Here is a 14,400-nt window from a genome sequence, read left to right on the forward strand (position 1 = left end):
CTCACAGCACCGCTCCCGGATGGGCTCGAACCACCAACCTTTCGGTTAACAGCCGAACGCGCTAACCATTGCGCCACGGACGCCCAAAAATTGAATGGTCGTCAGGTATTGTGGAAAAACTTTGGCTATTTACGTTACATTTGAGATCCCAAAACACCGCTCCCGGGTGGGCTCAAACCACCAACCTATTGGTTAACAGCTGAACGCGCTGACCATTGCGCCACTGAAGCCCAAAAATTAAATTTTCGTCAGGTATTGAGGTAAAACTTTGACTTTTTACTTCACATCTGAGACCACACAACACCGCTCCCGGATGGGCTCGAACCACCAACCTTTCGATTAACAGCTGAACGCGCTAACCATTGCGCCACTGAAGCCCAAAAATTAAATGCTCGTCAGGTATTGTGGAAAAACTCTGACATTTTACGTTACATCTGAGACGTCACAACACCGCTCCCGGGAGGGCTCGAACCACCAACCTATTGGTTAACAGCCGAACGCTCTAACCATTGAGCCACGGAAGCCCAAAAATTAAATGCTCGTCAGGTATTGTGGAAAAACTCTGACATTTTACGTTACATCTGAGACGTCACAACACTTCTCCCGGATGGGCTCGAACCACCAACCTATTGGTTAACAGCCGAACGCGCTAACCAGTGAGCCCCAGAAGCTCAGAAATTAAATGGTTGTTAGGTATTGTGGATAAGTTATGACTTTTTACGTTACATCTGAGACCCTACAGCACCTCTCCCAGGTGGGCTCGAACCACCAACCTTTCGGTCAACAGCCGAACGCGCTAACCATTGCGCCAAGGAAGCCCAAAAATTAAATGGTAGTCAGGTATTGTGGAAAAACTTTGGCTTTCTACGTTACATTTGAGATCCCACAACACCGCTCCCAGGTGGGCTCGAACCACCAACCTTTCGATTAATAGCTGGACGCGCTAATTATTGCGCCACGGAAGCCCAAAAATTAAATGTTCGTCAGGTATTGTGGAAAAACTCTGACATTTTACGTAACATTTGAGACGTCACAACACGGCTCCCGGATGGGCTCGAACCACCAACCTTTCGGTTAACAGCCGAACGCGCTAACCATTGCGCCACGGACGCCCAAAAATTAAATGGTCGTCAGGTATTGTGGAAGAACTTTGGCTTTTTACGTTACATTAGAGATCCAACAACAACGCTCCCGGGTGGGCTCGAACCACCAACCTTTCGGTTAACAGCCGAACGCGCTAACCATTGCGCAACGGAAGCCCAAATATTAAAAGGTCGTCAGTTATTGTGGAAAATCCTTGACTTTTTACGTCACATTTGCGACCTCACAACACCGCTCCCGGAAGGGCTCAAACCACCAGTCTTTTGAATAACAGCTGAACGCGCTAACCATTGCGCCACGGAAGCCCAAAATTTAAATGGTCGTCAGGTGCTGTGGAAAAACTATGACATTTTACGTTACATCTGAGACCTCACAACACCGCTCCCGGATGGGCTCGAACCACCAACCTATTGGTTATCAGCCGAACGCGCTAACCATTGAGCCACGGAAGCTCAGTAATTAATTGGTTGTCAGGTATTGTGGAGAAACTCTGACTTTTTACGTTATATCTGAGACCCCACAAAACGCTCCCGGAGGGGCTCGAACCACCAACCTTTTGAATAACAGCTGAGCGCACTAACCATTGCGCCACGGAAGCCCAAAAATTAAATGTTCGTCAGGTATTGTGGAAAAACTCAGACTTTTCACGTTACATCTGAGACACCACAAAACGCTCCCGGATGGGCTCGAACCACCAAACTTTCGGTTCGTCAGTTATTGTGGAAAACGTTTGACTTTTTACGTTACATCTGAGACCTCACAACACCGCTCCCAGATGGGCTCGAACCACCAACCTATTGGTTAACAGACGAACGCGCTAACCATTGAGCCACGGAAGTTCAGAAATTAATGTTTGTCCCGTATTGTGAAAAAGTTTTGACTTTTTACGCTACATCTGAGACCCCACAACACCTCTCCTGGGTTGGCTCGAAACACCAACCTTTCAGTTAACTGCTGAACGCGCTAACCATTGCGCCACGGAAGCCCAAATATTAAATGGTCGTCAGGTATTGTGGAAAAGCCTCGACTTTTTACCTCTCCGAGTGACGTATGTCACGGAGAGGTTCTAATTTCGACGTGTGTGTGTGTCTGTCTGTGTGTTTGTCTGTTGTTACACCCACGTGACCGCGTTCGCAGTTTCCAAATCGGAGCAAACGTGTTCGCCATTTCCGAACTGCTTTCACAGTCACGGAAATGGCTCCTTTACTTGAGTTCTCACACCACCATCTTCTCGTCTTTGTCCATCCCACACGGACACCAGTCTGTACTTACTGGCTTCTAATCACCACCATCTTTTGGTCTTCGTCCATCCCACATGGACACCAGTCTGTATTCATTGGCTTCTAATCACCACCATCTTCGGGTCTTCGTCCATTCCACTTGGACACCAGTCTGTACATACTGGCTTCTAATCACCACCATCTTCTGGTCTTCGTCCATCCCACTTGGACACCAGTCTGTACATACTGGCTTCTAAACACCACCATCTACTGGTCTTCCGTCTATTCCACATAGACACCATCTGTCTTATTGGCTTCTAACTCCATAGTCATCGTTTGGTTTAAGACATTCGCGGCGATCAGCTAGGGTTACGAGAAACGTCTAGCCTCCCTAGGGTGGGTTGTCCACCAAAGGTTTTCGCAATTGCGGTTGTTCTTGCTTTTAGCTGTAGTTCGACAACCTTATATACTACCTATTTGAGTAAGGTAATGCAACCGGCGTATGCTTCATTTCAAACGCCAAAATTAGTCAAGTCTCTCAAGAATGTCTAATTGTTCTTTATCAACGCGATGTAACGCTCTATAAGGCGAACAACTAACGAAGAAAATATTTAATATTAATTATATTTATTTTAATATTTAAGATAATCTAGTTTCTCAACTCAAAATTAAAACGGAAAGAGTTAAAAAGCAGCCTATGTTTTAGTCTCTGTGTGTCCGTCCGTTAGTGCACCGCGTTAGCAGTTCGCTTTGTTTTGTGGAAAGAAATCCTACAAAACCTTAATATTTGGTTTTCTCATAATATATTATTAATATATGGAAATATTTTTCGTAATTTCGATGCCTTTAGTGGTTTTGTAGCTATAAAGCTCTGTTTCATTCTGATATCCCAAGAATATTTTTTATTATTATTATTTGAAATCGATGTTTATATATTACTTAAGCTATACTACATCTGTTTATAGCATAATTCTTTCTAAAATGATTTCAAGAAGAACGCAACTATATTGGGCAAATGAACTTTTATTTGTCATTAGGCCTAGTGAACCAAAAAGTAAACGCTTGGGTTTGGTTTTCGTTTCTGTAATACAGAGACATTAACGGTTCAGAGTGAGCCGAAAGTTAAATACACTTTTAAATAATTAGGCTTAGACTTTATAATCATGGTGGAAATCTGGGCCGCGTTCAGCAGAGCTCAGCGCTGTCAGGCGCTGTTAGCAGTGTCATCCAGAACGGGATTTTGTTATTGAATTTTGACGTCACGGTGCTCAGTGAGCCAGCGCGGTCTTCAAGGAAAATAGTCGGGTTTTTGGATAACGTGACGTAAAACGCGTAGTTCTCAGCTTGGCGAAAAAGCATGGAGGAATTAATACAAATAGCTCTTGCTGATTCTGATGGGACTATAGCTATTTAATTGGCGTGAAACAAGTTGATCACGCGAGAGCGGCGAGAAGTTTAAGAGACATGTTAGTTTCTATGTTTAATTATAAAAGTCGTTCTTATCTATCTCCATAAATATGTTATCATACAATTTTTGTTAAGCCTTTGTACCTTGCACGCTTTATTGCGCTAGCTTCATTTTTAAAAGACCGATGACCGGAGAAAAGCTATGACGACAGATCTCACCAGAAAACGTTTTCCAAAATCCGCTGTCTTTTTTGGTGAGCTCTGCTGAACGCAGCCCAGATCAGTGAAAGGTCTGATCGTAATCGGATTATAGCTTCGTGTGTTCATGCTTTTTATGGTGCGCATTTACCTTCAGTGTGTGTAGCCACAAATTAGCTTTGGTGTTATGTAACTTTAATCGTCATGTTGACAAACTAAGAAAATTGTTGAGGTGAAAGGAGAGGATAGTGTTTACATGGCAACCCTGTTGTGAATATGGCTTTGAACATAGAGGGTATACAGTTGAGGAGTAGCAAATTGGGCCTTTACAAATACGTAAAGGTAATATCCCTCCAAAGTTTTATCTCTTCATTTCCCGTTTTTCCCCCATCGGATGATTTTAATGTGTACAAGTATATCCTTATTGGATGTAAAATGTCGTCTGATTTACAGTATATTTGCTATGCTTTGTATACTGCTTTAATATTTCATAAATTTTAACTTCAGTATTTGTTCATAAAAAAAGGAAACATTTCCATAACTGGGTAAATAAGTTTGTAGGTAGTCCTTCTCTTGACTCGGAGAGGTAATATTTTGGTTTTCCCAACTTGTTTCGTCACATCTGAGACATCACAACACCGCTCCCGGGTACGCTCGAACCACCAACCTTTCGGTTAACAGCCGAAAGCGCTAACCATAGCGCAACGGAAGCCCAAATATTAAATGGTCGTCAGGTATTGAGGTAAAACTTTGACTTTTTACTTCACATCTGAGACCTCACAGCACCGCTCCCGGATGGGCTCGAACCACCAACCTTTCGGTTAACAGCCGAACGCGCTAACCATTGCGCCACGGACGCCCAGAAATTAAATGGTCGTCAGGTATTGAGGTAAAACTTTGACTTTTTACTTCACATCTGAGACCACACAACACCGCTCCCGGATGGGCTCGAACCACCAACAGCTGAACGCTCTAACCATTGAGCCAAGGAAGCCCAAAAATTAAATGCTCGTCAGGTATTGTGGAAAAACTCTGACATTTTACGTTACATCTGAGATCCCAAAACACCGCTCCCGGGTGGGCTCGAACCACCAACCTATTGGTTAACAGCTGAACGCGCTGACCATTGCGCCACTGAAGCCCAAAAATTAAATTTTCGTCAGGTATTGAGGTAAAACTTTGACTTTTTACTTCACATCTGAGACCACACAACACCGCTCCCGGATGGGCTCGAACCACCAACCTTTCGATTAACAGCTGAACGCGCCCAAAAATTAAATGCTCGTCAGGTATTGTGGAAAAACTCTGACATTTTACGTTACATCTGAGACGTCACAACACCGCTCCCGGGAGGACTTGAACCACCAACCTATTGGTTAACAGCCGAACGCTCTAACCATTGAGCCACGGAAGCCCAAAAATTAAATGCTCGTCAGGTATTGTGGAAAAACTCTGACTTTTCACGTTACACCTGAGATACCACAAAACGCTCCCGTATGGGCTCGAACCACCAAACTTTCGGTTCGTCAGTTATTGTGGAAAACGTTTGACTTTTTACGTTACATCTGAGACCTCACAACACCGCTCCCAGATGGGCTCGAACCACCAACCTATTGGTTAACAGCCGAACGCGCTAACCATTGAGCCACGGAAGTTCAGAAATTAAATGTTTGTCCCGTATTGTGAAAAAGTTTTGACTTTTTACGCTACATCTGAGACCCCACAACACCTCTCCTGGTTGGGCTCGAAACACCAACCTTTCGGTTAACTGCTGAACGCGCTAACCATTGCGCCACGGAAGCCCAAATATTAAATGGTCGTCAGGTATTGTGGAAAAACCTCGACTTTTTACGTCACATCTGAGACATCACAACACCGCTCCCGGGTACGCTCGAACCACCAACCTTTCGGTTAACAGCCGAACGCGCTAACCTTTGCGCCACGGAAGCCCAAATATTAAATGGTCGTCAGGTATTGTGGAAAACCCTCGACTTTTTACGTCACATCTGAGACATCACAACACCGCTCCCGGGTACGCTCGAACCACCAACCTTTTGAATAACAGTTGAGCGCGCTAACCATTGCGCCACGGAACCCAAAAAATTAAATGTTCGTCAGGTATTGTGGAAAAACTCTGACTTTTTACGTCACATCTGAGACCTCACAACACCGCTCCCGGATGGGCACGAACCACCAACCTTTCGGTTAACAGCCGAACGCGCTAACCATTGCGCCACGGACGCCCAAAAATTAAATGGTCGTCAGGTATTGTGGGAAAATTTGGGTTTTTACGTTACATTACAGATCCCACAACACCGCTCCCGGGTGGGCTCGAACCACCAACCTTTCTATTAACAGCTGGACGCGCTAATTATTGCGCCACGGAAGCCCAAAAATGAAATGTTCGTCAGGTATTGTGGAAAAACTCTGACATTTTACGTAACATCTGAGACGTCACAACACCGCTCCCGGATGGGCTCGAACCACCAACCTCTCGGTTAACAGCCGAACGCGCTAACCATTGCGCCACGGACGCCCAAAAATGAAATGTTCGTCAGGTATTGAGGTAAAACTTAGGCTATTTACGTTACATTTGAGATCCCAAAACACCGCTCCCGGGTGGGCTCGAACCAACAACCTATTGGTTAAAAGCCGAACGCGCTAACAATTGAGCCACGGAAGCTCAGAAAATAAATGGTTATCACGTATTATGGAAAAGTTTGACTTTTCACGCTACATCTGAGACCTCACAACACCGCTCCCGGATGGGCTCGAACCACCAACCTTTCGATTAACAGCCGAACGCGCTAACCATTCGCCACGGACGCCCAAAAATTAAATGGTCGTCAGGTATTGTGGAAAAACTCTGACATTTTACGTTACATCTTAGACGTCACAACACCTCTCCCGGATGAGCTCGAACCACCAACCTATTGGTTAACAACCGAACGCGATAACCATTGCGCCACTGAAGCCCAAAAATTAAATTTTCGTCAGGTATTGAGGTAAAACTTTGACTTTTTACTTCACATCTGAGACCTCACAACACCGCTCCCGGATGGGCTCGAACCACCAACCTTTCGGTTCATAGCCGAACGCGCTAACCAATGCGCTACGGAAACCCAAAAATTAAATGTTCGTCAGGTATTGTGGAGAAACTTTGGTTTTTACGTTACATTTGAGATCCCACAACACCGGTCCCGGGTGGGCTCGAACCACCAACCTATTGGTTAACAGCCGAACGCGCTAACAATTAAGCCACGGAAGCTCAGAAATTAAATGGTTATCACGTATTGTGGAAAAGTTTTGAATTTTTATGCTACATCTGAGACCCCACAACACCGCTCCCGGGTGGGCTCGAACCACCCACCTTTCGGTTAACTGCTGAACGCACTAACCATTGAGCCACGGAAGCTCAGGAATTAAATGGTTGTCCCGTATTGTGGAAAAGTTTTGACTTTTTACGCTACATCTGAGACCCCACAACGCCTCTCCCGGGTGGGCTCGAACCACCAACCTTTCGGTTAACTGCTGAACGCACTAACCATTGCTCCACGGAAGCCCAAAAATTAGATGCTCGTCAGGTATTGTGGAAAAACTCTGACATTTTACGTTACATCTGAGACGTCACAACACTTCTCCCGGATGGGCTCGAACCACCAACCTATTGGTTAACAGCCGAACGCGCTAACCAGTGAGCCCCAGAAGCTCAGAAATTAAATGGTTGTTAGGTATTGTGGATAAGTTATGACTTTTTACGTTACATCTGAGACCCTACAGCACCTCTCCCAGGTGGGCTCGAACCACCAACCTTTCGGTCAACAGCCGAACGCGCTAACCATTGCGCCAAGGAAGCCCAAAAATTAAATGGTAGTCAGGTATTGTGGAAAAACTTTGGCTTTCTACGTTACATTTGAGATCCCACAACACCGCTCCCAGGTGGGCTCGAACCACCAACCTTTCGATTAATAGCTGGACGCGCTAATTATTGCGCCACGGAAGCCCAAAAATTAAATGTTCGTCAGGTATTGTGGAAAAACTCTGACATTTTACGTAACATTTGAGACGTCACAACACGGCTCCCGGATGGGCTCGAACCACCAACCTTTCGGTTAACAGCCGAACGCGCTAACCATTGCGCCACGGACGCCCAAAAATTAAATGGTCGTCAGGTATTGTGGAAGAACTTTGGCTTTTTACGTTACATTAGAGATCCAACAACAACGCTCCCGGGTGGGCTCGAACCACCAACCTTTCGGTTAACAGCCGAACGCGCTAACCATTGCGCAACGGAAGCCCAAATATTAAAAGGTCGTCAGTTATTGTGGAAAATCCTTGACTTTTTACGTCACATTTGCGACCTCACAACACCGCTCCCGGAAGGGCTCAAACCACCAGTCTTTTGAATAACAGCTGAACGCGCTAACCATTGCGCCACGGAAGCCCAAAATTTAAATGGTCGTCAGGTGCTGTGGAAAAACTATGACATTTTACGTTACATCTGAGACCTCACAACACCGCTCCCGGATGGGCTCGAACCACCAACCTATTGGTTATCAGCCGAACGCGCTAACCATTGAGCCACGGAAGCTCAGTAATTAATTGGTTGTCAGGTATTGTGGAGAAACTCTGACTTTTTACGTTATATCTGAGACCCCACAAAACGCTCCCGGAGGGGCTCGAACCACCAACCTTTTGAATAACAGCTGAGCGCACTAACCATTGCGCCACGGAAGCCCAAAAATTAAATGTTCGTCAGGTATTGTGGAAAAACTCAGACTTTTCACGTTACATCTGAGACACCACAAAACGCTCCCGGATGGGCTCGAACCACCAAACTTTCGGTTCGTCAGTTATTGTGGAAAACGTTTGACTTTTTACGTTACATCTGAGACCTCACAACACCGCTCCCAGATGGGCTCGAACCACCAACCTATTGGTTAACAGACGAACGCGCTAACCATTGAGCCACGGAAGTTCAGAAATTAATGTTTGTCCCGTATTGTGAAAAAGTTTTGACTTTTTACGCTACATCTGAGACCCCACAACACCTCTCCTGGGTTGGCTCGAAACACCAACCTTTCAGTTAACTGCTGAACGCGCTAACCATTGCGCCACGGAAGCCCAAATATTAAATGGTCGTCAGGTATTGTGGAAAAGCCTCGACTTTTTACCTCTCCGAGTGACGTATGTCACGGAGAGGTTCTAATTTCGACGTGTGTGTGTGTCTGTCTGTGTGTTTGTCTGTTGTTACACCCACGTGACCGCGTTCGCAGTTTCCAAATCGGAGCAAACGTGTTCGCCATTTCCGAACTGCTTTCACAGTCACGGAAATGGCTCCTTTACTTGAGTTCTCACACCACCATCTTCTCGTCTTTGTCCATCCCACACGGACACCAGTCTGTACTTACTGGCTTCTAATCACCACCATCTTTTGGTCTTCGTCCATCCCACATGGACACCAGTCTGTATTCATTGGCTTCTAATCACCACCATCTTCGGGTCTTCGTCCATTCCACTTGGACACCAGTCTGTACATACTGGCTTCTAATCACCACCATCTTCTGGTCTTCGTCCATCCCACTTGGACACCAGTCTGTACATACTGGCTTCTAAACACCACCATCTACTGGTCTTCCGTCTATTCCACATAGACACCATCTGTCTTATTGGCTTCTAACTCCATAGTCATCGTTTGGTTTAAGACATTCGCGGCGATCAGCTAGGGTTACGAGAAACGTCTAGCCTCCCTAGGGTGGGTTGTCCACCAAAGGTTTTCGCAATTGCGGTTGTTCTTGCTTTTAGCTGTAGTTCGACAACCTTATATACTACCTATTTGAGTAAGGTAATGCAACCGGCGTATGCTTCATTTCAAACGCCAAAATTAGTCAAGTCTCTCAAGAATGTCTAATTGTTCTTTATCAACGCGATGTAACGCTCTATAAGGCGAACAACTAACGAAGAAAATATTTAATATTAATTATATTTATTTTAATATTTAAGATAATCTAGTTTCTCAACTCAAAATTAAAACGGAAAGAGTTAAAAAGCAGCCTATGTTTTAGTCTCTGTGTGTCCGTCCGTTAGTGCACCGCGTTAGCAGTTCGCTTTGTTTTGTGGAAAGAAATCCTACAAAACCTTAATATTTGGTTTTCTCATAATATATTATTAATATATGGAAATATTTTTCGTAATTTCGATGCCTTTAGTGGTTTTGTAGCTATAAAGCTCTGTTTCATTCTGATATCCCAAGAATATTTTTTATTATTATTATTTGAAATCGATGTTTATATATTACTTAAGCTATACTACATCTGTTTATAGCATAATTCTTTCTAAAATGATTTCAAGAAGAACGCAACTATATTGGGCAAATGAACTTTTATTTGTCATTAGGCCTAGTGAACCAAAAAGTAAACGCTTGGGTTTGGTTTTCGTTTCTGTAATACAGAGACATTAACGGTTCAGAGTGAGCCGAAAGTTAAATACACTTTTAAATAATTAGGCTTAGACTTTATAATCATGGTGGAAATCTGGGCCGCGTTCAGCAGAGCTCAGCGCTGTCAGGCGCTGTTAGCAGTGTCATCCAGAACGGGATTTTGTTATTGAATTTTGACGTCACGGTGCTCAGTGAGCCAGCGCGGTCTTCAAGGAAAATAGTCGGGTTTTTGGATAACGTGACGTAAAACGCGTAGTTCTCAGCTTGGCGAAAAAGCATGGAGGAATTAATACAAATAGCTCTTGCTGATTCTGATGGGACTATAGCTATTTAATTGGCGTGAAACAAGTTGATCACGCGAGAGCGGCGAGAAGTTTAAGAGACATGTTAGTTTCCATGTTTAATTATAAAAGTCGTTCTTATCTATCTCCATAAATATGTTATCATACAATTTTTGTTAAGCCTTTGTACCTTGCACGCTTTATTGCGCTAGCTTCATTTTTAAAAGACCGATGACCGGAGAAAAGCTATGACGACAGATCTCACCAGAAAACGTTTTCCAAAATCCGCTGTCTTTTTTGGTGAGCTCTGCTGAACGCAGCCCAGATCAGTGAAAGGTCTGATCGTAATCGGATTATAGCTTCGTGTGTTCATGCTTTTTATGGTGCGCATTTACCTTCAGTGTGTGTAGCCACAAATTAGCTTTGGTGTTATGTAACTTTAATCGTCATGTTGACAAACTAAGAAAATTGTTGAGGTGAAAGGAGAGGATAGTGTTTACATGGCAACCCTGTTGTGAATATGGCTTTGAACATAGAGGGTATACAGTTGAGGAGTAGCAAATTGGGCCTTTACAAATACGTAAAGGTAATATCCCTCCAAAGTTTTATCTCTTCATTTCCCGTTTTTCCCCCATCGGATGATTTTAATGTGTACAAGTATATCCTTATTGGATGTAAAATGTCGTCTGATTTACAGTATATTTGCTATGCTTTGTATACTGCTTTAATATTTCATAAATTTTAACTTCAGTATTTGTTCATAAAAAAAGGAAACATTTCCATAACTGGGTAAATAAGTTTGTAGGTAGTCCTTCTCTTGACTCGGAGAGGTAATATTTTGGTTTTCCCAACTTGTTTCGTCACATCTGAGACATCACAACACCGCTCCCGGGTACGCTCGAACCACCAACCTTTCGGTTAACAGCCGAAAGCGCTAACCATAGCGCAACGGAAGCCCAAATATTAAATGGTCGTCAGGTATTGAGGTAAAACTTTGACTTTTTACTTCACATCTGAGACCTCACAGCACCGCTCCCGGATGGGCTCGAACCACCAACCTTTCGGTTAACAGCCGAACGCGCTAACCATTGCGCCACGGACGCCCAGAAATTAAATGGTCGTCAGGTATTGAGGTAAAACTTTGACTTTTTACTTCACATCTGAGACCACACAACACCGCTCCCGGATGGGCTCGAACCACCAACAGCTGAACGCTCTAACCATTGAGCCAAGGAAGCCCAAAAATTAAATGCTCGTCAGGTATTGTGGAAAAACTCTGACATTTTACGTTACATCTGAGATCCCAAAACACCGCTCCCGGGTGGGCTCGAACCACCAACCTATTGGTTAACAGCTGAACGCGCTGACCATTGCGCCACTGAAGCCCAAAAATTAAATTTTCGTCAGGTATTGAGGTAAAACTTTGACTTTTTACTTCACATCTGAGACCACACAACACCGCTCCCGGATGGGCTCGAACCACCAACCTTTCGATTAACAGCTGAACGCGCCCAAAAATTAAATGCTCGTCAGGTATTGTGGAAAAACTCTGACATTTTACGTTACATCTGAGACGTCACAACACCGCTCCCGGGAGGACTTGAACCACCAACCTATTGGTTAACAGCCGAACGCTCTAACCATTGAGCCACGGAAGCCCAAAAATTAAATGCTCGTCAGGTATTGTGGAAAAACTCTGACTTTTCACGTTACACCTGAGATACCACAAAACGCTCCCGTATGGGCTCGAACCACCAAACTTTCGGTTCGTCAGTTATTGTGGAAAACGTTTGACTTTTTACGTTACATCTGAGACCTCACAACACCGCTCCCAGATGGGCTCGAACCACCAACCTATTGGTTAACAGCCGAACGCGCTAACCATTGAGCCACGGAAGTTCAGAAATTAAATGTTTGTCCCGTATTGTGAAAAAGTTTTGACTTTTTACGCTACATCTGAGACCCCACAACACCTCTCCTGGTTGGGCTCGAAACACCAACCTTTCGGTTAACTGCTGAACGCGCTAACCATTGCGCCACGGAAGCCCAAATATTAAATGGTCGTCAGGTATTGTGGAAAAACCTCGACTTTTTACGTCACATCTGAGACATCACAACACCGCTCCCGGGTACGCTCGAACCACCAACCTTTCGGTTAACAGCCGAACGCGCTAACCTTTGCGCCACGGAAGCCCAAATATTAAATGGTCGTCAGGTATTGTGGAAAACCCTCGACTTTTTACGTCACATCTGAGACATCACAACACCGCTCCCGGGTACGCTCGAACCACCAACCTTTTGAATAACAGTTGAGCGCGCTAACCATTGCGCCACGGAACCCAAAAAATTAAATGTTCGTCAGGTATTGTGGAAAAACTCTGACTTTTTACGTCACATCTGAGACCTCACAACACCGCTCCCGGATGGGCACGAACCACCAACCTTTCGGTTAACAGCCGAACGCGCTAACCATTGCGCCACGGACGCCCAAAAATTAAATGGTCGTCAGGTATTGTGGGAAAATTTGGGTTTTTACGTTACATTACAGATCCCACAACACCGCTCCCGGGTGGGCTCGAACCACCAACCTTTCTATTAACAGCTGGACGCGCTAATTATTGCGCCACGGAAGCCCAAAAATGAAATGTTCGTCAGGTATTGTGGAAAAACTCTGACATTTTACGTAACATCTGAGACGTCACAACACCGCTCCCGGATGGGCTCGAACCACCAACCTCTCGGTTAACAGCCGAACGCGCTAACCATTGCGCCACGGACGCCCAAAAATGAAATGTTCGTCAGGTATTGAGGTAAAACTTAGGCTATTTACGTTACATTTGAGATCCCAAAACACCGCTCCCGGGTGGGCTCGAACCAACAACCTATTGGTTAAAAGCCGAACGCGCTAACAATTGAGCCACGGAAGCTCAGAAAATAAATGGTTATCACGTATTATGGAAAAGTTTGACTTTTCACGCTACATCTGAGACCTCACAACACCGCTCCCGGATGGGCTCGAACCACCAACCTTTCGATTAACAGCCGAACGCGCTAACCATTCGCCACGGACGCCCAAAAATTAAATGGTCGTCAGGTATTGTGGAAAAACTCTGACATTTTACGTTACATCTTAGACGTCACAACACCTCTCCCGGATGAGCTCGAACCACCAACCTATTGGTTAACAACCGAACGCGATAACCATTGCGCCACTGAAGCCCAAAAATTAAATTTTCGTCAGGTATTGAGGTAAAACTTTGACTTTTTACTTCACATCTGAGACCTCACAACACCGCTCCCGGATGGGCTCGAACCACCAACCTTTCGGTTCATAGCCGAACGCGCTAACCAATGCGCTACGGAAACCCAAAAATTAAATGTTCGTCAGGTATTGTGGAGAAACTTTGGTTTTTACGTTACATTTGAGATCCCACAACACCGGTCCCGGGTGGGCTCGAACCACCAACCTATTGGTTAACAGCCGAACGCGCTAACAATTAAGCCACGGAAGCTCAGAAATTAAATGGTTATCACGTATTGTGGAAAAGTTTTGAATTTTTATGCTACATCTGAGACCCCACAACACCGCTCCCGGGTGGGCTCGAACCACCCACCTTTCGGTTAACTGCTGAACGCACTAACCATTGAGCCACGGAAGCTCAGGAATTAAATGGTTGTCCCGTATTGTGGAAAAGTTTTGACTTTTTACGCTACATCTGAGACCCCACAACGCCTCTCCCGGGTGGGCTCGAAC

The 14,400-nt window shown here is 44.8% G+C and overlaps 4 non-coding genes across 4 annotated transcripts; all 4 read right to left on the reverse strand.

Moving 5' to 3' along the window:
* Positions 1-1,480: 1,480 nt before the first annotated feature.
* Positions 1,481-1,553, reverse strand: TRNAI-GAU (transfer RNA isoleucine (anticodon GAU)). The gene has a single exon. It is a non-coding gene; the product is annotated as a tRNA-Ile (tRNA).
* A 5,422-nt stretch (positions 1,554-6,975) lies between these two features.
* Positions 6,976-7,048, reverse strand: TRNAH-AUG (transfer RNA histidin (anticodon AUG)). Its single transcript has one exon. It is a non-coding gene; the product is annotated as a tRNA-His (tRNA).
* A 1,396-nt stretch (positions 7,049-8,444) lies between these two features.
* TRNAI-GAU (transfer RNA isoleucine (anticodon GAU)) lies at positions 8,445-8,517 on the reverse strand. The gene has a single exon. It is a non-coding gene; the product is annotated as a tRNA-Ile (tRNA).
* A 5,422-nt stretch (positions 8,518-13,939) lies between these two features.
* Positions 13,940-14,012, reverse strand: TRNAH-AUG (transfer RNA histidin (anticodon AUG)). The gene has a single exon. It is a non-coding gene; the product is annotated as a tRNA-His (tRNA).
* Positions 14,013-14,400: the final 388 nt, after the last annotated feature.

The sequence above is a fragment of the Phalangium opilio genome, unplaced genomic scaffold (genome assembly GCF_054372755.1).
Source record: "Phalangium opilio isolate 3A_F unplaced genomic scaffold, DU_Popi_V2 ptg001675l_1, whole genome shotgun sequence".
Taxonomy (NCBI): domain Eukaryota; kingdom Metazoa; phylum Arthropoda; class Arachnida; order Opiliones; family Phalangiidae; genus Phalangium; species Phalangium opilio.